General features: G+C 47.9%; 1 non-coding gene across 1 annotated transcript; it reads right to left on the reverse strand.

Moving 5' to 3' along the window:
* Positions 1-7,178: 7,178 nt before the first annotated feature.
* On the reverse strand, positions 7,179-7,299 carry LOC135054173 (U5 spliceosomal RNA). The gene has a single exon (XR_010243409.1). It is a non-coding gene; the product is annotated as a U5 spliceosomal RNA (small nuclear RNA).
* Positions 7,300-24,715: the final 17,416 nt, after the last annotated feature.

The following is a 24,715-nucleotide window of genomic DNA, read 5'->3' on the forward strand; positions in this document are numbered from 1 at the left end:
CTAGCGGAGGGATAAGTGAGGTCGTGTCCACAGGTAAGTACGGTACCATACACTATGCAGAAACAATAGCTCCTCACATTATAGAGTCAATGTGAGGAGACCAGGGAAAGGGATGTCTAGGACATGCTTTCATGTTAAAAAGGAAAGAGTTAATCCTATGGCCCAAGTTCTGAGTTCTTAAATTGAAGCCCTCAGTCTGCAGAAGTCACACACAGGAAGTATCCCAGAAGCATACAGCAGGGGAGTGTTCCTTTTAGAAAAGCCCTCCTCCTTCCCCTCTGGAAAGACTGACAGCATGATCCACCAATCAGAAAGGAGGAGAGAGAAGGAACCAGCAAGGGGGAATTGTGGGGGGAGGAAGTGGCTGGGAGAAGGAGACGGTGTGTGTGTGGAGGTGATGGTGCACAGCTAGACTCACTGGAGGTTGGGGTGTCGTCCCCTCTCAGTGTCATCAGTGACCAGCCACTCTGTGTGCCCAGCTGTCATTACTGCCCAGGCCTGGAGGAGATATAGAGCAGCTGGTAAGGACTTTGCTGAACTCTGAGTGGACATTATTAGTATAACCCTGCTTGCTGTTCACTGGATTTCTGGGTCTCCCTGAATAAATATCACCTTGATTTTCATTATAACCGGCTCCACAGTGTGATCCCTGAACCCCAGGATACCCAGGTCACCCGGTATCCTCACATTTGGCGGCAGCGGTGGGATATCACACAGTTCCTGTAGTGTTTCCAGGGAGAGAGTTTCCAGGGAGCTAATACACAAAGTATCAGCATGGAGAGTCAGCCAGCAGTTGTGGCCAGCAGTCAAGGGGAGAATGCAATGAGAGAGCAGGAGAAGTTTTACCGTACAGCTCGGAAACCTCACCTACAAGGATTTTGCAGGACGAAGGGAATTACTTATGATGGGACTGAGACCAGGGAAACTCTGGTACTTCGGTGGTTGGAGTGGGATCGGGGGCACCCAGAGGATCCTGACCACCTGAGTGATGATGAATAGGGACCAACAGGCATTGGTAGTAATTCATCCAATAAGTTAACAGAGTTGACCGATGCCACTCCTGCCATACTGCAGAGCTTGCTGGGGGCGCTGGGCGAAGGTGCGACCCCACAGGAGAGAGCTGGAGTGATCCAAGCTATACTAGGAGTACAAATTCCTGCTGGCAGTGGAATTCCGGAGTCCCCCCGAAGTTTTGAACAAGAGAAGCGACGCTTGGGATTTAAGGATGTTCCCACATTTCGGGAAAATGAAACAGACATTGACACTCACCTCCAGATATTTGAAAATCTCATGGGGGTGCATGGAATAGAGCCAGCTGACTGGCCAAAGTACTTGGGGCCAAGTCTCACTGGCAGGGCTCTGGAAGCCTATCGGGCCCTAACCCCCCAGGAATGTGGAGTCTATGCCTTTATAAAGAAAGCATTGCTTGCTAAGTTCCAGATAACTGCAGAATCTTATCGTCTTAAATTCAGGACACTGAATAAAGGTGGAACTGATTCCTACCAAGAGTTTGCTAGTCAGCTACGGCAAGCCTGTGGGAAATGGCTTGAAGGAAGACAGGCCTCCACTGTGGAGCAGATTGTCAACTTAATTGTGGTAGAACAGCTAATGATTAAGATGGCACCAGAGGTACGGGAGTGGGTCGCAGACAGGAAGCCCAGTACACCTGAACAAGCTGCGGAATGGGCTGATGAATATATAGCCAATCGTCCGCAATGGAGAAACTTCGGTGCAGCAGGCGGTACAAGAACCCCACGAGTGGAGAAGCTCTCTGATAAAGAACCGCAAGTCAAAGATAGTAATAAAGGAGGCCCTATCAAAAACATCACTTATCAGCCACCCAGATTCAGAGTGGCTAACCCAGAACCTCGGAAGTGTTATCGCTGCAATCAACCAGGACACGTGCTTAGGGACTGTCCACGCACAAGAGGGCCATTCCCTGGGGCTAGACCGGCTCCAGTCTCTGTGGTATGTTACCCCACGGAGGAGTATGGTGAGGAGGTCGTCCAGTCAGATATGGATGGGATGATGGGTGGGGTGTATATTGTGGACTTGGTTCTGGGGGAGGAGAAGGCGACTCCCTGGAATATGCGAGGGCACCTACAGACTGTGATAGTGGAGAACCAGCAGGTACAGGGCCTACGAGACTCTGGGGCCTCACTTACGTTGATTGAGCCAGACCTGATTCCTGCCTCCCAGGTGATACTTGGACAGTATGTGCAAATTGCCTCTGCCGGGGGACAACAGGCCGATATCCCTGTTGCCAAGATACATCTGGACTGGGGAGCTGACCAAGGAATCATGGAAGTCGGAGTACTCAAGGGGCTACCAGCCAAGGTAATCCTCGGGAATGATCTGGGACAAGGACTAGTGACACGCTTCGTCCAGGTGGTAACCAGAAGCCAAACACGAAGAGAGGTGACCCAGGCTACAGATATGGACCAGAATCCAGCCTACCCAGACAATGGTGAGTGACTCTAGTTCATTGTCCAGTACTTTAGAGGTAGACTTGGGGGAGGTGGACCGGAGTGAGTTCCGACAGGCCCAACGGACTGACCCCTCCCTGAGCAAATTGAGGAGTGCAGCCGAACTGGGGTTGGAAACAGCTGATGGAAGTAAGATAGTGTGGGAAGAGGAATTACTGTACCGAGTGGTCATCCCTCGGCCCGGACAGGAAGCAGTCATGCCTACTAAACAGTTGGTGGTACCTATACAATACAGAGCACAATTACTAGCTCTTGCCCACGACATCCCTGCAGCTGGCCATTTTGGCACCCGGAAAACATTGGCCCGACTGTTGCGGAATTTCTTCTGGCCACGGATTTCTAGAGACGTTAAGCAGTATCGGGACACCTGTGATACCTGTCAGAGACTGGGAAAGCCCCAACAGAAAGCTTTTCTGCACCCATTACCTATTATAGGGGAGCCCTTTGCCCGTGTTGCCATAGACCTAGTTGGACCATTAGCTATTCCCAGTCACACGGGCAAGAAGTACATCTTAAAACTGGTGGACTTTACGACACGTTACCCTGAAGCCGTGGCCCTGTCATCCATTGACACGGAACATGTTGCGCAAGCACTGACGGACATATTCAGTCGGGTCGGATATCCACAGGAAGTCGTCACAGACCAAGGGCCTCAATTCCAAGGTGAACTAATGCAAACCCTGTGGGAAAAGTGGGGGATTCGGCCTCTTCGGACCACCCCTTATCATCCTCAGACCAATGGACTATGTGAAAGATTCAATGGAACGCTGAAAAATAGGATTTTGGTACTTACCAGGTAAATCCTTTTCTTTGAATCCATAGGGGGCACTGGAGTACTCTTGGGATATGGGCGGCGTAGCAGAACAAAGGCACTGAATATTTAAATTTAGAACTCTCCACCCCTCCATATCCCTAGAGTACCTCAGTGTACGAACCCAGTGTTTTTACTGAGCGAACTACTATAGAGAGGTTGACAATGGAGAATTCCTATAACATAACGGACAACAACAAAGTTGACCCATAACGTTAGTGTCAACTAAACAGTTGACAGCATAACCGATAGACCTTTATAGTTTGAACCAATCGGTTAAAATGTGTTACCATAAGCTCCTTTGAGCTTAATACAAACCAGGTAAAACGTGTTACCCTAAGCTCCTCTGAGCTTAAAACAACCCAGGTAAAACTGCTCTGGGTGGGCGTCCAGTGCCCCCTATGGATTCAAAGAAAAGGATTTACCTGGTAAGTACCAAAATCCTATTTTCTTTTTCATCCACTAGGGGTCACTGGAGTACTCTTGGGACGTACCAAAGCTTCCCTCGTGGGCGGGAGAGCTGTTTGACACTTGTAACAGTAGGCAGCCAAAGCTAGATGCTGATGCCGCAACCATTCATAACGTGTAAACGTGCACAAACGTGGTGCACTGAAGGCTATGTAGCCGCGCCGTAGACGCTCCACGACCCGCTGGGTCTGACATTCCCACAGAACCTGTGGGATAAGCTATTACTGACGTAGGCGATTGTAACTTAGCCTTAAAGTAAGCCTGACTTGTAGTCATTATTATCCCACTGGATAATGTCTGCTGAGAAACTGGCTAACCCCAGTTGGCAGCATTATAGAGAACAAACAACGTATCCGTATCACGTACTGTAGACGTTCGGAACATATATAAACGCGTAATGCGTGTACCACATTCAGAATTCTAGAATGTGCTGTCAACACAGGAACCACTATTGGTTTATTGATGTGAAGAATAAGAAAGTGGAATTCGTCCGAAGATCTGCTTTGTCATGAGAAAACTCCATACGGTGGCTTGGAATACAAGGCACCCAAATATGAAAACAAAACCCTTGCCGAAGCTAAGGCTAGAAGAAAAATGTTTTCCCAAGTGAGAAACTTAATCCCCATTTATTGTAAGGGTTCAAAATATGAAAACTGTAAGAAATCTGAACCCAACCTCAAGTCACCTGGTGCTGTAGGTGGGATAAATGGAGGCTGCACTTTGATGACACCTTGTAGAAAGGTGTGTACAGACGCAATAGAGTCAAACGTCTTTGAAAATAAGTTGACCACACAGATATCTGCACCCTCAGTGCAGATAAACGCAGTTTTCCATCCCACCCCGTTTAACAGAATACGGGTAACTTGAAGGATGATGTCGGAAACTTCCGAGCTTTACCACCTATGTAAGCACACCAAATTTTGTAATAATGAGCTGCCTTAAGCGGCTTACTAGCTCGTAACATGGTTGGTATAATACTGTAATGCCCTATTTCTTTTCTTAAGAGGGCGGTCTGAACCCTCACCCCGTCAACCGCAGCTGCGGTACATAGGTAATAGGTACATAGGTAACTATGGGTAAAAGAACGTTCCCTGTTGTAACAGGCTGGACGTATTATGAGCGGGCCAAGATCGTGTGCAAGTATTCCTTGGAGATTCGAGAAGCAAGCTCTCCGAAACCCATGAGATATCACTAGTATGACTGTGACGAACTGTCTTATGATCCGTTTTGGCAACGGAGAGAGCAGCGGAAAATGGTGGAGCCAGATACACGATGCTGAATGACCACACGAATGTGAGAGACTCCACCGCCACTGCCCTTGTGATCTGTTGTTTTGTACACATACTGAGCTTTTGTAATTGTGGCGAGATGCCATCATGTATACCTGAGGGTAACCCCCTTCTGTGGACTCACATATGAAACACCTCTGGATTTAATGTCCAGTTTTCAGGATCTAAATCCTGACGGGTGAGATCATCTGTCTAACAGATGTCCACTCACGGAATGAACCCCGTTGACATTATCACATAATGGTGTTCTGGGCAATTGAGGATTCGAGTTACCTGCCGCATTGCCATGCGGCTTCTTGGTTCTCCCTGGTTGTTGTGTATGCAACTCCCGTTGCGTTGTCTGACTGTTGGTCAGACTGAAAGCGAAGCATGTAGTGCATTGTAAAATGCACGGAGTTCCAGGACATTTATCGACAGCAATCTGTCGTGATCCGTTTCAGAACCTCTGTCGCTGATCTTTTTTAACTACAACTCCTGAACCTCTGAGACTCTCGTCCAGATTATATACACCCTCGCCCCTCTGTGGGAAACGCGAGTGAAGGCCGGCGAACTAAATCGCTTTGAAACACATCATTATTCTTAACAGGCGAATACAGCAATGTACCGCTAGTGTGCGTGTTTTGCACTAATTACTAGATGTACATTTGTTCTTGCTGGTGTAGTAGGTAAATGTCTTCGATTTACCGTATTTATATCTTACCTAGGAATTGACGTCGTTTAGACGGAATTAGATGCGATTATTTTTGAACTTGATCTGCCACCGCAGTATACATTAGTAGCGCAAGTTAAAGGAACTTTGTTGAGACAGAGTTCTTATGAGCAGATCGTCTAAGTATGGAACGATTGTCACTGGCAGGTCTCTGAGATGAGCCATCATCACCAACATCACTTTGGTAAATACCCGAGGCGTTGACAAGAAGCCAAATGGTAGACCTGAAATGGTTAATGGTTGTGGCGTTTTGCAAACGCTAGAACCTGTGATGACCAAACCGGAATGGGTAAATACGCATTGTGAAGATCAAGTGAAATTATGCAATTTTGTGGCTCCAATATGCAAATACTAACCGCAGAAAATCCATTTTCAAACTGCATTAAGTGACTTGCTGATTGAGACTGCGACGGAGCTGTCTGGTTTTGTTACCCCAAACAGAGGGGAATAAGTAACCCTGACTCTGTTGGTGTACTACTGCCTGGTTATAAAGACAGCTGAAAACTAGCAGAGACTAAATGGCAACCTGCCAAACCGTTGGACAGAGGCAGTCTTATCCTTTAATCTGTAAATAGCTGAGACATCCATGAGTTGATGTCTGAAAACCCCGCAAATGTAACGTGTAAAGACGCGCTTCCACATTGGAAAATGGAGATGGCCTAAGAGGTCATCAAGCCACTGGCTTGCTGACTGTAGCGTCCTGTCGTTACAAGGCGTGACTGTTTTGTACCACCGCCTTGAAAAAACTGAAGTCTAAAGGGATTAAACGCCAGCACAAGTATTTCCGTTTTGATACTGGATGCGGTAATGGCTGAATATCAAATTTAGGACCAAACAAGCTCTGGCCTTGTCGCGCTTAAACTAGCGACGATGAAAAGTGAGAATCGAAGTAACCGGCGTTAGCAGAAGCTTTACAGATATACTCTGCAGCTTCTTTTAACAGTTTATTGTTTCCATACATAGTCTAGTGACCCAAATGTATCTTGGGTCTTTATAATGTTTGACACAGACGCATTTACCAATGGCGGATCGCGTCATTTTGGAAACGATTAAATAGTGGTTAGAGTCTACTCAGTCTCTGTAAAAACGTAGACATTGACTCACTGGGCCGCACTATCTGAGTGCTGGACTAATGTACCCTTCTCACTCGTAGTTATCGGTGTGAGATTTGACATAGAATCGTGCATTAAATTATAAGACCAGTTAAATAAACACCCTGGTACCCAAAGGGAAATTGGCCCTTTGGAAAGACTGTCCTTCGTTAGTGCTGGTGGAGTAACTTCCGAGACTCCGTTACCGCTCTTTTAATTTGAATTGCCAATGCAATTTTTAGTCTGCGCTAGAGCCTTACTCGCTATGCAGACAGACACCACAATAGTCAACGGACAGACACTTGCACGACTTATTGAAGTTATTATCATATATATATTTTATTGCTGAAAAGCATATTTATATGAAACTCATGGTTGTTTCTCTCAACGGAAATCTGTAGTAAAAAGCGAAAGCTTTATTCGATCTGAAGAGAAACCAGAGTATTCTTTATGTGAAAAAGCAATTCACAAGGGCATGTGAAACCCGAACCAACTTCCCACTAACACCCCTGCGCCTCTGGTGGCTTAGAGATGTAGGGCAGGAATGTTCCAGAATTACAAACTGGAAAAACAACAGGAAGCATGTTAAAATGGCCCCTTTGCCATGCTGACTGTGATAATCACCTGAACAAGTTACAATTGTTCAGTGTTAATATAGCCTCTTATACAGTATAATCACAGTATGGGTACAACACATGCTCTATGAATAAATATATATATAGATATATATATAGGCTCAATAGCCTATGATAATTACAGACATTAATATATATATGCTCAATAGGCTATTATACAGCATTAATATAGGCTCAATAGCCTATTTGATAATCACAGATATTAATATATAGGCTCAATAGCCTATTATACAGTGATAATCACATACATTAATATAGGCTCAATAGCCTATTATACAGTGATCATCACAGATATTAATATATATAGGCTCAATAGCCTATTATACATGATAATCATTAATATTCTGATATCACAGGACAGGTTATAATACATGTCTGCATTATTTACTGTCACCTCTGGCTGCATATATAACTGCTGTTTATATATGTATTTTACATACCCTTTCAGCAGTGAGTCGCCCGATTCCACCGCCCCCCTTCCCCCCTTCTCAGGAACAGCCGGGAAGACTTGCAGGGAGGCTTGCAGGGAGGCTGGCATCTGCGGTGCTGGGCGGTCGGACGGAGCAGCGGCCCGGTTGTCACCCTGTTAACGCTGTTAGTGAGCGTCTGCGGGTGGATGTTGTCGGCCGGACGGAGCGGCTGGGACGGGCGGACGTAGCGCTGCCGTCTGGAGCGAGTCTCAGACGTAGCGGCTGGGCGCTGTGGCGGGCGGTGCGTGGAAGCGGCATTCACTGTGACCCACCTAGCGGGGCGGCAGCCTGCGCTGACCGCCCCGTTCCCCAGCTTACCTTCCTCCTATTCAAGGCTGCGACGGGGCTTCTCTGTGTAAGCTCCGTCCAGCTTTCAAGTCATCTTGTTCCTGGCTGCGACGGGGCTTCTTTCTGTAAGCTCCGTCCAGCTTGTTCCTGGCTGTGACGGGGCTTCTTCTGTAAGCTCCGTCCAGCTCGTCTTTGATAACTTCTTGCTGGCTGTGACGGGGCTTCTTTATGTAAGCTCCGTCCAGCTCTTTGATCATTTCTTCCTGGCTGTGACGGGGCTTCTTTCTGTAAGCTCCGTCCAGCTGTTGCAGGAGACAGTGGGCTGCCTGTGGCTGTGAGGGTGCTCTTTGTGAGGACCGACACGCCATGCGCTGCCTTGCAGCGGCACCATCCCGGACCCATGTTTTTCCAGAAACTGGGAAGGGATGTGCTAAGTGTAAAATTAAAAATTAAAAAAAAAAAATCAAAATGAAAAATTAATAAATCTTCCATCCAAGTGTGGGAATCCCACAAGCCGATGTTAGTGCTTTGAGCACAGAAAAAACACTGGGTTCGTACACTGAGGTACTCTAGGGATATGGAGGGGTGGAGAGTTCTAAATTTAAATATTCAGTGCCTTTGTTCTGCTACGCCGCCCATATCCCAAGAGTACTCCAGTGACCCCTAGTGGATGAAAAAGAAAGACTCCTACAAGCTTACGTACAGTCCGAGGGGAGGGACTGGGAGAGAGCCCTGCAACAGCTTCTATTTGCTTATCGGGAAGATCCACAAGCATCTAACGGATATTCCCCGTTTGAACTTCTGTACGTCCGGAAAGTGCGGGGGCCCCTAGACCTGGTCAAAGAGAGTTGGGAGGGAACTTTCCAAGAACACCAGCAGCCCATTTTACAATATGTAGAGAACATGCGGAATCGGATGAGAAGATTGCAACAGTTAACTCAAGAGCATCTCCGGGAATCACAAGAGAAACAAAGGGAATGGTACGATGCCCACGCTCAAGACCGTGAGTTGAATCCAGGGCAAAAGGTCATGGTGCTTATCCCAGTGCGTAGAAACAAACTGCAAGCCACCTGGGATGGACCGTATACAGTGGTAAGGCGCACCGGACCGGTCAATTATGTGATCGCCCTGGATAAGGGAGGGAAGCGCCTACGCACCTTCCATATAAATAGAATTAAAGCTTATAGAGATCGTCAAGTAGCGGCCATGATGGTATGTTGCCCTCCGATGGAGACACCAGAAACTGATCCATTGCCTGACCTTTTGGGAGCTGCTAAAGAGAATAAGGGAGTGGAATCAGTCCAGGTGGGACTACAATTGAATACGGCACAGCAGCAAGAGATGCAGAGGATCTTAGAGGCTGAACAAGCCCAGTTTTCATGTCAACCTGGTCAAACTCACCTGACCACTCACCATGTGGACACTGGGAACAGTAAGCCCATCCGACAAGTCGCTTACCGAATGACCCCAGATGTTATGAGACAGGTGAAGACTGAGGTCAAAGAGATGCTAGATTTGAGGGTCATTGTGCCATCTAAAAGCCCATGGGCCGCTGGGGTCGTGTTGGTTCCAAAGAAAGATGGGACTACACGGTTTTGCGTGGACTATCGCAAATTGAATGAAGTAACCATAACTGATGCTTACCCTATGCCCCGTATTGACGAGCTACTGGACCGGATTGGAGGGGCCAAGTTCGTCTCAACGCTGGACTTAAGCAAGGGTTACTGGCAAATCCCACTTACCAAAGAAGCCCAGGAGCGTTCTGCCTTCATCACACCCATAGGACTCTTTGAGTGTACTACCATGCCTTTCGGGATGAAGAATGCCCCTGCCACATTCCAGCGAATGGTGAATGACCTACTGGAGGGATGTCAAGACTTTGCACAAGCCTACCTCGATGATATCGCCATCTTCAGCCATACCTGGGCAGACCATTTAACTCATGTGGCAGAAGTGCTCAAAAGGATCAGACAGGCCGGGCTCACCATACGCCCAGATAAATGTCAGATGGGGATGGCTGAGGTTCAGTACCTAGGACAACGGGTTGGAGGAGGATCTATTAGAGCAGAACCGGCAAAGGTGGAGGCTATTGTCAACTGGCCCCGACCTGTCAACCAGAAGCAAGTGCGGGCCTTCCTTGGGGTTGCTGGCTATTACAGAAAATTCATACCACATTACAGCACCGCGGCCAAGGCCCTAACGGACTTGACCAAAAAGAGATATGCTCGGAAGATCGAATGGACTGTTGAGTGTGAGCAAGCCTTCACCATCTTAAAAGACACGCTGACTCGAGTCCCAGTGTTGGCTGCCCCTGACTACAATAAAAAGTTTATTGTGCAGACAGACACTTCGGGGTGTGGACTTGGGGCAGTGTTGTGCCAGGTGGGAGAAGATGGCAGGGAACACCCAATTGTGTATCTATCTCGTAAGCTAGCTGACCGAGAGATAGTCTATGCCACTATTGAGAAGGAGTGTCTAGCCATAGTCTGGGCCTTAAAGAAACTACAACCTTATCTCTATGGTAAAGAATTCACTGTTATTACTGACCATAACCCTTTAAATTGGCTAAACAGAACCTCAGGGGAAAATGGGAGGTTGTTGAGGAGGAGTTTGGCGTTACAAGGTTTCAACTTTTCTATTTCTCACAAAAAGGGACGAGACCATCACAATGCTGACGGGTTATCCAGACGTGAGGAAACAAATGCCAGACTTCGCAGACCTTCGGGCCGAGATAACAGTCAGGACTCCAACATTGGCATCATGCCTGTCTCCTCGGTTTAAGAAGGGGGAGGTATGTGAGGCGACCAGGGAAAGGGATGTCTAGGACATGCTTTCATGTTAAAAAGGAAAGAGTTAATCCTATGGCCCAAGTTCTGAGTTCTTAAATTGAAGCCCTCAGTCTGCAGAAGTCACACACAGGAAGTATCCCAGAAGCATACAGCAGGGAAGTGTTCCTTTTAGAAAAGCCCTCCTCCTTCCCCTCTGGAAAGACTGACAGCATGATGTAATTGAATTAAATCCTGTCAGGGTGATTGCAGTCCCCTATGGGAAGACTGACCCTGAGGGAGTAACTCCCATCAGGAACATTGCCATGCATTGTCCTTGGTCCCGAGCAGAGTTAAGGTCAACTATGTCAGAATTTCCTGATCCCAGAAAAGATCTAGTCGGATGCCAGAAGTTCGTTAAAGAGTTAGGTAACGCCCATGAGCCCACAAATAAAGATTGGCGAACAGTGTTGACCCTCAAATATTGACACCACGAAATTCATAACAGATTGTAAGTTAGACGCAGAGGTACCTCTCACTGATGAATACAATCAGGAGAATGTACGGCAAATCAATCTGCAATTAGGAGTGCAATTCCCTACTATTGTCAAATGGAATAAAATCTTCTCCATAAGACAAAAGGAAAGTGAAATGGCATCCGAATATTTCCATCGGGCACTGCAGAAAATAGCTAGATACACTGGGATCGAGGACATTAAATATAATGCACACCATAGGGAAGTAGCTGTTTCAGTATTAATGGACGGGTTAAAAGAGGCACTGAGAACAAGAGTGCAGACCTCTCTACCTAACTGGAGAGGTATCTCGGTGGCTGCATTGAGAGAGTCCGCTATCGAGCACGACCGGAACATCAGTAAGCACAGGGAGTCTCAGGGTGATAAGCTGATGACAGTAAGTATACATGCTCTTACAACAAAACCACATCAGCCAAGTCCCCAGACCCCTGATGGTAAGTCACGTGTAGTAATATGCTATAATTGTTGAAAGGAAGGACATTACGCAAGGGAATGTATGAATAAAGGTACACATAATGTATACCGACCCCCTAGACCAGGATATGAACCATGCTATAACACACATAATTGGGAACAGGGACCACACAGAGGGGAAACACGGAGGTATCCACCTAGGAGGGACTGGCAGACCTTCGAAAACTTTCAGTTATCCCCCTCACATATCGTAGCTGCCAATGCGCTGCGGGAGGGTCCCACTACACAATAGGGGTTGGGCCACACCTGTAGTCTGCAGCCAGTGAAGTTGATTGCTAGCATTGGTAGTGAACCTGAGGTCACGGTTGATGTAGCTGGTGTACCATTACCTTTTCTTGTAGATACAGGGGCGGCCAGGTCAGTGTTGAATTCCACATCAGGTGTAAAGACCACGGGAAAAATGATTTCGGCAATGGGAGTAACAGGAACGGTGCAACAATACCCTTTGAGTAGACCTGCAGAGATTACGATAGGGCCCTTGCAAACCAAACATTCTTTTCTGCTTGCTGCATCGGCTCCAACTAATCTACTCGGCAGAGATCTATTGTGTAAAATGCGGTGTGTCATATACTGTACTCCTGAGGGTGTCTTTTTAGATATACCTGAGAACCATGCTCAAGAAGTACAAGATATACTAGACACCCCTCAAAGGCTAATGTCGCATTCTACTGTTATAGACAAGTGTCCATCAAAGGTAGAGGAAATGATCTCACAAATACCGGGTTCCCTTTGGACCAAAGATGGGCAGGACACTGGATTGATGGCGAATGTAGCTCCAGTAGCAGTACAAGTAAAAGATGGTAGGATAGCACCAAAAATCCCTCAGTATCCTTTGAAGCCAGAGGTAGAGTTAGGAGTGTACCCTGTCATAGAGCGGCTGCTACAGCAGGGCATCCTAGTCAGGACATCCAGCACCGCCAATAGTCCCATCTTCCCTGTGAAAAAGAGTGGGGGGAGGGGTTACAGGCTAGTGCAGGATCTAAGGGGGATAAACAAGATAGTTGAGAGCCAATTCCCCGTAGTGCCCAATCCAGCTGTCATCCTCATGCAAATTCCCTCTACTGCAAAATTCTTCACTGTCATTGACCTCTGTTCTGCTTTCTTTTCTGTCCCTCTTCACCCTGACAGCCAATACCTTTTTGCCTTTACGTACAGGGGAGTACAGTACACCTGGACTCGTCTTCCCCAAGGTTTCATTGACAACCCGAGTATTTTCTCCAAGGCCTTGCATGACTGTTTACAATCCTTTCAACCTGAGAGTGGATCAGTGCTAATACAGTATGTCGATGACTTATTAGTGTGTTCGGACTCACTCGAATCGTCCTTGAAAGACACGAAACAGCTTTTGTTTCATCTTTCCCATACAGGACACAAGGTTTCAAAGGATAAGTTGCAGTTGTACCGGACCAGGGTCAAATATTTGGGACATTGCTTGACTCAAGGACTTAGACACCTCACCGCTGATAGAATACAGGCGATTCACGACATGACTCTGCCACAAACTCAGCAACAGATCCGCGCTTTCCTTGGAATGTGTGGGTACTGTCGAAACTGGATTCCTGGGTTCTCTGTACTGGCTTTACCTTTACAAGACATGGTCTCTTCGAACAAACCGGAACGGATCTCTCACACAGATGAGTCCGAACTGGCGATTGAGAGACTCAAACAGTGTCTGTCACAGGCACCTGCATTAGGTATGCCAGATTATGAGAAGCCCTTTGAATTGTACGGAAAGTTCTGGGTACGCGGCAGGTGTTTTAACACAGAGACATGGTGATGCCAGCAGACCGGTAGCTTAATACAGTGCACAGCGGTCTCTCCCCACTTGCTTGCGAAGTGTTGCAGCGATAGCTTTGCTGGTAAGTAAAAGTGAGGACGTAGTATTAGGACACAACCTGACCATCCATACACCTCATGCAGTATCGGCCTTACTGAACTCCGCCCAAACCAGACATGTCTCATCTGCTCGGTTTACAAAGTGGGAATTATCACTGATGACCCTGGTAAACATCACCATTAAGAGACGCAGCTCACTAAATCCTGCAACCTACTTGCCAAGTGTTAGGTGCCGCGGTCCGCGGCGCCGCTCGGTCTGCTTCTGAGCGACGCTCACGGCCGCCGCACCTCCCTTCCTGCCCGCCCGGCGCCTAGCAACGCCAGGACGCCGTGCGCGCTGAGCCGCCGGGTCCCTGGCAACGCCAGGATGCCGTGCGTGCTGAGCCGCCGGGTCCCTGGCAACGCTGGGACGCCGTGCGCGCGTAGCCGCCGGACCCTTAGCAACGGGGACGCCACAGACGAACCGCGTTCCCTTTGCTTCCTATCAATCAATACACCTGTTAGCTCTGGTCGTGCAGCAGGGCAGCTGCACGACATTACTAATTAAGCTTCGCTGTAGCTATTGGAGGGCTCACTGTTATATTCTCCCTCACTACATGGCACAGACGCCGGTGATAGCTTCCTGTATGCTGTTCCTGCCTTGTAACGTCTGTTCCTGGTCAGCTGTATCTGGTCGATCCTGCTCCCTGTGCTCCTGAGTCCTGGAGTTCTGAAGCCGGTCCTGGGAATCCTTCCTGTTCAAGTGAACCTGTTGCAGTCATCTGGGGGTTCTCGTTTGTTGGGGTTCTCTCCCGGTTTCGTGAGTAGCGGCTTCTGCCGCGTGTTGCGGCCTAGGCCGCTTAGTCCTTTTGGTACTTTTTGTATTGGTGGTTTTTGTGGAGGTTTCCGCTTTTCACTGTCCTCCCCGGAACTCGGCGGTGCCGTGTGGGGGAGTGGACAGTGATATCTTTTGTTGTTCTTTTCCTTTGGCGGCGTGCCGCACATATATTTAGTTTTAGGGTAGATAGTAGCCCCTAGCTTCTGTTTGCTTTAGTTAGAGGTCCCCTTGTTATTATCCTGTCTCGGTTCACGCTTTGTCTCACTCTAAGACCTGGGGGCATCGAAGTTGGGCAGACCTAATCCGCCCTTCAAACGCGGCTGCCGTGGGCCCAAGAAACCATAGTCACTCAGGCGTGAACTGACCACACGGGTAAAACAACGGAGGTAGGGTGCTAGGGGCTATTCCCGTTCCCTCCCTATTTCAGCGTCACGTCCTGGTGCTCTGGACTCACTTCGCAACATCTTTCTAGTTCTGAGCATCAGGAACGTAACACCAAGTGTGCCTGGACAGGCACAAAAGGTGGAGGATGAGAATGATGGTGAAGGAGGATTTAGTGCAGATACTGATACGCATGATTGTATGGAATACCTGAATCAGACTTTCACTGCGAGACCTGACATCGGTGACAACCCACTGGAAGGAGTAGACCTTACCTTCTACACTGACGGTAGTTGCCACACACAGACAGAATCGGGAGACTTGTGCACTGGATATGCAGTTGTAGATGACAAAGGTATCATAGAAGCTGAACTCCTTGGCTCACCGCACTCAGCACAAGTTGCTGAGTTGGTCGCCCTAACCAGAGCGTGTGAATTGGCCAAGGGTAAGTCAGCTAATATATACACAGATTCTAGGTACGCCTTTGGAGTGGTGCATGATTTTGGGGCCCTATGGCGCCTCAGAAATTTCATGTCGGCAGCTGGCACACCTGTAGCGCATGCGTCCCACAACAAAAGGCTTTTGACAGCAATACAGGAACCAGACAGAGTGGCTGTTATCAAGTGCAAAGCACACACTTACAACCAAGACCCAATTTCACTTGGTAACAGCCGGGCAGACGAAGCTGCTAAATCAGCAGCAAGCACCCCCATACAGACGAACATCACATCACTGATGACATTTAACACGGTCAACACACAACAACTAATTGAAATGCAAAATTTGTGTTCCCTACAGGAAAAGGCAGTCTGGAGGTCAAAGGAGTATGGCCAGGAGTCCTCAGGACTTTGGACAGGTGGACACGGTAAGTCGGTAGCCCCCAGAGCATATCTTCCAAGTCTAGCTGAGGTGGCACACGGTCTGACTCATCTGGGCAAAGAGGGTATGTGCAAGCTGGTAAGAGCCTACTGGTGTGCGCCAGGATTCTCTTCTCATGCAGGTAAGAGAGCAATGACATGTTTTACTTGCTTGAGGAAGAATATTGGTAAGACAATACCAACATAGCCATCCCATATCCCTCCGACAGACAGACCTTTTCAGGTAATACAAATCGACTTCATACAATTACCACCCTGTAGGAATTTGAAATATGTGTTAGTATGTATTGATGTATTTTCCAACTAGAGTGTTTGTTCCGGGAAAGTTGAGAGGCAGGACTGTTGAAAGGCATCTGAGCACGGAGAGCAACAAGATCTAGGACGGTTGTCGCACCATTTTCTTTTTTCACCCCCCCCCCCTGCATTTTCTTTCCTTTTCTCCTTCTTAGTTTCCTTCTTTCCCCTAATGAAATGGATCTATCACAAGAGACTGCGTTTCGGGTTCGGCTAGTAATTCTGTTTTTGATCAGGACAATTTGTTTTGGTGAGGGTCCCAGAGAGGTCGAGCGGGGATCTGGAATGGGTTCTGATGGCGAGTATGAATTTGTAGGATCTCAGGAGCAGCACATCACTCGAGAAAAGGCTGGTATCAGTAAGCGCTCTGGTAGTCATGGAGCTCGGAGGCACTGTGAAGGGTGATTGTCTGATGAATATTGTATTTGTAGGAATTGTGAGAATATAGTAGAGGATGGGTGCATCCAGAGATGTCAGTCCAACCTTAATATCGACATGGACCGCCATCCGTAATGTCTTAAACCAGACCGAATGTTGGGTGTGCTCACAGGTACCTCAAGGTCAGAGTAAGTCAGGATTAGTACCATACCCTTTAGCAATAGATGAGGTACTCAAATTACGGGGTGGGAGACCGGTGGACAAGAAATTCAATATCTCTAGGCCCCCTAGTTTGAAGCTCCACCAGTATCATGTAGTCGGGTCCTTATTGTGTTTTAATATTTCCAATTACCGAAAACCAGGAAATTGGGAAGTGACGTGGAATAACCAGACAATGACCTTTTCACACAGAGCTGATAAGATACCCATAGACTCTGAACTTGTACGCCAAATAGCCAACAGTGGGAGGTATTTTCGGTATAGGTATACCCGTGGAAGCAAGACCATGTGGGTTAGAAAAGTATCGACAGGGTATTGTGCCAATATCATCCAGCCCGATACTTGTACTGAGAAAATGGGAGAACTAGGGATTGGTTTCTTTACTTGGAAAGTTTGCAATATGGTGATGTTAAATTTTGTCCCCTATGTTCTCCCAGATGATGCCTATTTTATATGTGGGAGGAAAGCGTACAAGTGGCTTGCCTCGAGCTCTGAGGAATTGTGTTATATCGGGAGAGTACTACCGGAGGTCATGACCATAACCCACGATAAAATGAAAGACGTTCACCGCAGTGCTCAGGCTCCTTATACTCATACTCTATATGAACACATCATCAAGAGACACCTCATAGATAGGGCAGAGCACGCAGCCTCTGATTTGATTCACGAATCCACCGGGATTCAGTTCCTTCTTGCATTAGACATCACCCGTACTGCCAGAGGAACTATAAATTATAGGTATATCCATGCGCTAGCGAACTTGATAGATAATATCACTGAGATGTATGATGACACCTTCAGGTATACGGGAAGGGAGTTACAAGCTTACAAGAAGGAACTGATTCAGCACAGGATGGTCCTTAATTAAGTCACAGCCATGACAGGTGGGCACTGTGTTACTCTGGCAACTCAATACGGTGTGAAGTGCTGAACATATATTACGAACAGCACTGACGACCCCACGGAGTTCGACCCCATGGAGTGGGAGTTCAGGAGGAAGCACAACCTTACCTTAGCGACTGTGGATAATGAACTGACCGGCTGGGTCTCATAGTTGAACCCACGCAAATGGTTCTCAGGTTTAGGAGAGTGGGCTCAAAATGTCGTTATGAGTGTGGGGAAGTTTCTCCTCTGTATCCTGGGAGTCATCATAATTATTGGTTTGATATTTAGGTGTGTTCAAATTCTAACGCGGCGCAAGCGCAGCACAAATTTGATGAGTCTAAGGAGTGAGGGCGCTGTTACAGCAGCAGATTTAATTTATGATCCATCCATAGAGACAGTGTTATGATAAGGATTGCAAATGAATTTCATGGCCTGTTTCTTTCACCCGTTTTTCTTTGTCTCCCCCTCTGCCCAGATACATCCAACCGGAAAAGACGTCAGCCCTACCCAAAATGTTTATGTGAATGTATTTTCATATATGTGTCTTATCTTCATCTCTGCAAACTCAAGTTAATGGCACACATAGTCGACAGGTGATATCCACATTTCTCTAACGTCCTAAGTGGATGCTGGGGACTCCGTCAGGACCATGGGGAATAGCGGCTCCGCAGGAGACAGGGCACAAAAGTAAAAGCTTTAGGATCAGGTGGTGTGCACTGGCTCCTCCCCCTATGACCCTCCTCCAAGCCTCAGTTAGATTTTTGTGCCCGGCCGAGAAGGGTGCAATCTAGGTGGCTCTCCTAAAGAGCTGCTTAGAGTAAAAGTTTTGTTAGGTTTTTTATTTTCAGTGAGTCCTGCTGGCAACAGGCTCACTGCTACGAGGGACTTAGGGGAGAGAAGTGAACTCACCTGCGTGCAGGATGGATTGGCTTCTTAGGCTACTGGACACCATTAGCTCCAGAGGGAGTCGGAACACAGGTCTCACCCTGGGGTTCGTCCCGGAGCCGCGCCGCCGACCCCCCTTACAGATGCCGAAAAGTGAAGGTCCAGAAACCGGCGGCAGAAGACTCTTCAGTCTTCATAAGGTAGCGCACAGCACTGCAGCTGTGCGCCATTGTTGTCAGCACACTTCATAGCAGCGGTCACGGAGGGTGCAGGGCGCTGGGGGGGGGCGCCCTGGGCAGCAATGATAGTACCTTATTCTGGCTAAAAATACATCACATATAGCCCCTGGGGGCTATATGGATGTATTTAACCCCTGCCAGGTCTCAGAAAAACGGGAGAAGAAGCCCGCCGAAAAGGGGGCGGAGCCTATTCTCCTCAGCACACAGCGCCATTTTCCCTCACAGAAATGCTGGTGGGAAGGCTCCCAGGCTCTCCCCTGCACTGCACTACAGAAACAGGGTTAAAACAGAGAGGGGGGGCACTTATTTGGCGATATGTATATATATATTAAAATGCTATAAGGGAAAAACACTTATATAAAGGTTGTCCCTGTATAATTATAGCGTTTTTGGTGTGTGCTGGCAAACTCTCCCTCTGTCTCCCCAAAGGGCTAGTGGGGTCCTGTCCTCTATCAGAGCATTCCCTGTGTGTGTGCTGTGTGTCGGTACGTGTGTGTCGACATGTATGAGGACGATGTTGGTGAGGAGGCGGAGCAATTGCCTGAAATGGTGATGTCACTCTCTAGGGAGTCGACACCGGAATGGATGGCTTATTTAAGGAATTACGTGATAATGTCAACACGCTGCAAGGTCGGTTGACGACATGAGACGGCCGGCAAACAAATTAGTACCTGTCCAGGCGTCTCAAACACCGTCAGGGGCTGTAAAACGCTCATTTACCTCAGTCGGTCGACACAGACACGGACACTGACTCCAGTGTCGACGGTGAAGAAACAAACGTATTTTCCTTTAGGGCCACACGTTACATGTTAAGGGCAATGAAGGAGGTGTTACATATTTCTGATACTACAAGTACCACAAAGAAGGGTATTATGTGGGGTGTGAAAAAACTACCTGTAGTTTTTCCTGAATCAGATAAATTAAATGAAGTGTGTGATGATGAGTGGGTTTCCCCCGATAGAAAATTATTGGCGGTATACCCTTTCCCGCCAGAAACACCCTTTAGGGTGGATAAGGCGCTCACACGCTTATCAAAACAAGTGGCGGTACCGTCTCCAGATAGGGCCGCCCTCAAGGAGCCAGCTGAGAGGCTGGAAAATATCCTAAAAAGGTATATACACACATACTGGTGTTATACTGCGACCAGCGATCGCCTCAACCTGGATGTGCAGCGCTGGGGTGGCTTGGTCGGATTCCCTGACTGAAAATATTGATACCCTTGACAGGGACAGTATTTTATTGACTATAGAGCATTTAAAGGATGCATTTCTATATATGCGAGATGCACAGAGGGATATTTGCACTCTGGCATCAAGAGTAAGTGCGATGTCCATATCTGCCAGAAGATGTTTATGGACACGACAGTGGTCAGGTGATGCAGATTCCAAACATGGAAGTATTGCCGTATAAAGGGGAGGAGTTATTTGGGGTCGGTCCATCGGACCTGGTGGCCACGGCAACAGCTGTAAAATCCACCTTTTTTACCCCAAGTCACATCTCAGCAGAAAAAGACACCGTCTTTTCAGCCTCAGTCCTTTCGTCCACATAAGGGCAAGCGGGCAAAAGGCCAGTCATATCTGCCCAGGGATAGAGGAAAGGGAAGAAGACTGCAGCAGGCAGCCCATTCCCAGGAACAGAGCCCTCCACCGCTTCTACTAAGTCCTCAGCATGACGCTGGGGCCGTACAAGCGGACTCAGGTGCGGTGGGGGGTCGTCTCAAGAGTTTCAGCGCGTAGTGGGCTCACTCGCAAGTGGACCCCTGGATCCTACAAGTAGTATCCCAGGGGTACAGATTGGAAATTCGAGACGTCTCCCCCTCGCAGGCTCCTGATGTCTGTTTTACCAACGTCTTCCTCCGACAGGGAGGCAGTATTGGAAACAATTCACAAGCTGTATTCCCAGCAGGTGATAATCAAAGTACCCCTCCTACAACAAGGAAAGGGGTATTATTCCACACTATATTGTGGTACTGAAGCCGGACGGCTCGGTGAGACCTATTCTAAATGGATAATCTTTGAACACTTACATACAAAGGTTCAAATCAAGATGGAGTCACTCAGAGCAGTGATAGCGAACCAATAGGGTGTCCCTGGACATCAAGGTTGCTTACCTCCATGTCCCAAATTGCCCTTCTCACCAAGGGTACCTCAGGTTCGTGGTACGGAACTGTCACTATCAGTTTCAGACGCTGCCGTTTGGATTGTCCACGGCACCCCGGGTCTTTACCAAAGTAATGGCCGAAATGATGATTCTTCTTCAAAGAAAAGGCATCTTAATTATCCCTTACTTGGACGATCTCCTGATAAGGGCAAGGTCCAGAGAACAGTTGGAAGTCGGAGTAGCACTATCTCAAGTAGTTCTACGACAGCACGGGTGGATTTTAAATATCCAAAATCGCAGCCGTTTGCGACGACACGTCTGCTGTTCCTAGGGATGGTTCTGGACACAGTCCAGGAAAAGGTGTTTCTCCCGGAGGAGAAAGCCAGGGAGTTATCCAAGCTAGTCAGGAACCTCCTAAAACCAGGAAAAGTGTCAGTGCATCATTGCACAAGAGTCCTGGGAAAAATGGTGGCTTATTACGAAGCGATTCCATTCGGCAGATTCCACGCAAGAACTTTTCAGTGGGATCTGCTGGACAAATGGTCCGGATCGCATCTTCAGATGCATCAGCGGATAACCCTATCTCCAAGGACAAGGGTGTCTCTCCTGTGGTGGTTACAGAGTGCTCATCTTCTAGAGGGCCGCAGATTCGGCATTCAGGATTGGATGCTGGTGACCACGGAGGCCAGCCTGAGAGGCTGGGGAGCAGTCACACAAGGAAAAAATTTCCAGGGAGTGTTATCAAGTCTGGAGACTTTTCTCCACATAAATATACTGGAGCTAAGGGCAATTTACAATGCTCTAAGCTTAGCAAGACCTCTGCTTCAAGGTCAGCCGGTATTGATCCAGTGGGACAACAACACGGCAGTCGCCCACGTAAACAGACAGGGCGGCACAAGAAGCAGGAGGGCAATGGCAGAAACTGCAAGGATTTTTCGCTGGGCGGAAAATCATGTGATAGCACTGTCAGCAGTGTTCATTCCGGGAGTGGACAACTGGGAAGCAGACTTCCTCAGCACAACCTCCACCCGGGAGAGTGGGGACTTCATCGGGAAGTCTTCCACATGATTGTGAACCGTTGGGAAAGACCAAAGGTGGACATGATGGCGTCCCGCCTGAACAAAAAACTGGACAAGTATTGCGCCAGGTCAAAAGACCCTCAGGCAATAGCTGTGGACGTTCTGGTAACACCGTGGGTGTACCAGTCGGTGTATGTCTTACCTCCTCTGCTTCTCATACCCAAGGTATTGAGAATTATAAGACGTAGAGGAGTAAGAACTATACTCGTGGCTCCGGATTGGCCAAGAAGGACTTGGTACCCGGAACTTCAAGAGAGGCTCACAGAGGACTCATGGCCTCTGCCGCTAAGAAGGGACTTGTTTCAGCAAGTACCATGTCTGTTCCAAGACTTACCGCGGCTGCGTTTGACGGCATGGCGGTTGAACGCCGGATCCTAAGGGAAAAAGGCATTCCGGAAGAGGTCATTCCTACCCTGGTCAAAGCCAGGAAGGAGGTGACCGCACAACATTATCACCACATGTGGCGAAAATATGTTGCGTGGTGTGAGGCCAGGAAGGCCCCACGAAGAAATTTCAACTCGGTCGTTTCCTGCATTCCTGCAAACAGGAGTGTCTATGGGCCTCAAATTGGGGTCCATTAAGGTTCCAATTTCGGCCCTGTCGATTTTCTTCCAAAAAAGAATTGGCTTCAGTTCCTGAAGTCCAGAAGTTTGTCAAGGGAGTGCTGCATATACAACCCCCTTTTGTGCCTCCAGTGGCACTGTGGTATCTCAACGTAGTTCTGGGATTCCTCAAATCACATTGGTTTAAACCGCTCAAATCTGTGGATTTGAAATATTTCACAGGGAAAGTGACCATGCGGTTGGCCCTGGCCTCGGCCAGGCGAGTGTCAGAATTGGCGGCGTTCGTCTCACAAAAGCCCATATCTGATTGTCCATTCGGACAGGGCAGAGCTGCGGACTCGTCCCCAGTTTCTCCCTAAGGTGGTGTCAGTGTTTCACCTGAACCAGCTTATTATGGTACCTGCGGCTACTAGGGACTTGGAGGACTCCAAGTTGCTAGATGTTGTCAGGGCCCTGAAAATATAGTTTCCAGGACGACTGGAGTCAGGAAAACTGACTTGCTGTTATCTTGTATGCACCCAACAAACTGGGTGCTCTTGCTTCTAAGCAGACGATTGCTAGTTGGATGTGTAGTACAATTCAGCTTGCACATTCTGTGGCAGGCCTGCCACAGCCAAAATATGTAAATGCCCATTTCACAAGGAAGGTGGGCTCATCTTGGGCGGCTGCCCGAGGGCTCTCGGCTTTACAACTTTGCCGAGCTGCTACTTGGTCAGGGGCACACCCTGACTGAGGAGGACCTGGAGTTCTCTCATTCGGTGCTGCAGAGTCATCCGCACTCTCCCGCCCGTTTGGGAGCTTTGGTATAATCCCCATGGTCCTGACGGAGTCCCCAGCATCCACTTAGGACATTAGAGAAAATAAGAATTTACTTACCGATAATTCTATTTCTCGTAGTCCGTAGTGGATGCTGGGCGCCCATCCCAAGTGCGGATTGTCTGCAATACTTGTACATAATTATTGTTACAAAAATCGGGTTATTATTGTTGTGAGCCATCTTTTCAGAGGCTCCGCTGTTATCATGCTGTTACCTGGGTTCAGATCACAGGTTGTACAGTGTGATTGGTGTGGCTGGTATGAGTCTTACCCGGGATTCAAAATCCTTCCTTATTGTGTACGCTCGTCCGGGCACAGTATCCTAACTGAGGCTTGGAGGAGGGTCATAGGGGGAGGAGCCAGTGCACACCACCTGATCCTAAAGCTTTTACTTTTGTGCCCTGTCTCCTGCGGAGCCGCTATTCCCCATGGTCCTGACGGAGTCCCCAGCATCCACTACGGACTACGAGAAATAGAATTATCGGTAAGTAAATTCTTATTATATTAGCACTCACAAATGTTCCCCCTCCATGTATCATCAACTAAATGTGCACCCCATTTGTTGGAACAAGAAGCGGAAAAGAGCTCGGTAGTGTTTGTTGGCCCATTTACAGACCCTTAATATGGGGTAAGAAGGATTTAATGTATACTTCGCAATACCTCGAAGCTTATTTAGAACATATACGGCACGATGATACATGCCCCTCAGACATTGATTCATACATACATGCTTTTTACTATCTCACTAGGTCATACATTTCCCACCTACAACTCTCCCCCGATCATCCAAGCTCCTGTATATAATTTATAGTTATTTTTCTGTTTATTGATTAGTTAGTGGCAGTTATTGGTGACTGCCAAAGGGTGGACTGTCGAAGTCGAAAAATATTGCAGTATACACATCACGTACAAACTACACACAGATGGCCTCCGTGCGCATACTTGTTCTGCCATGCCTGCACATATTCGCAATTTGCGTATGGTCGCTCCCGCGGTCCTGCGCATTAGCGCGTGGTATGGGTAATTACGGTAGAGTTTGTGATCGCATGGAAAAGCCATAAAACCACGTTACATATTTAATCCAAATAGTGCACAATGTACACATAGTCTCCCTGCACCACACCAGCAAGTTACACTAGTTTAAATGGTATCAGAACAAAGGGATTCGCCTTTACAGGATAGGAGGGGACAGAACTAGGTTATAAGGTGGTGTTTGGTATCCAGCTGTAGGGTATATTAAGGGCAATATTCCGGTGTTGGTTTGCAGAAGATCGCACGTTCCTGCGAATAGTTATGTGCAGGAGCAGAATATAATATTAACTG

The sequence above is a fragment of the Pseudophryne corroboree genome, chromosome 2 (assembly GCF_028390025.1).
Source record: "Pseudophryne corroboree isolate aPseCor3 chromosome 2, aPseCor3.hap2, whole genome shotgun sequence".
Taxonomy (NCBI): Eukaryota; Metazoa; Chordata; class Amphibia; order Anura; family Myobatrachidae; genus Pseudophryne; species Pseudophryne corroboree.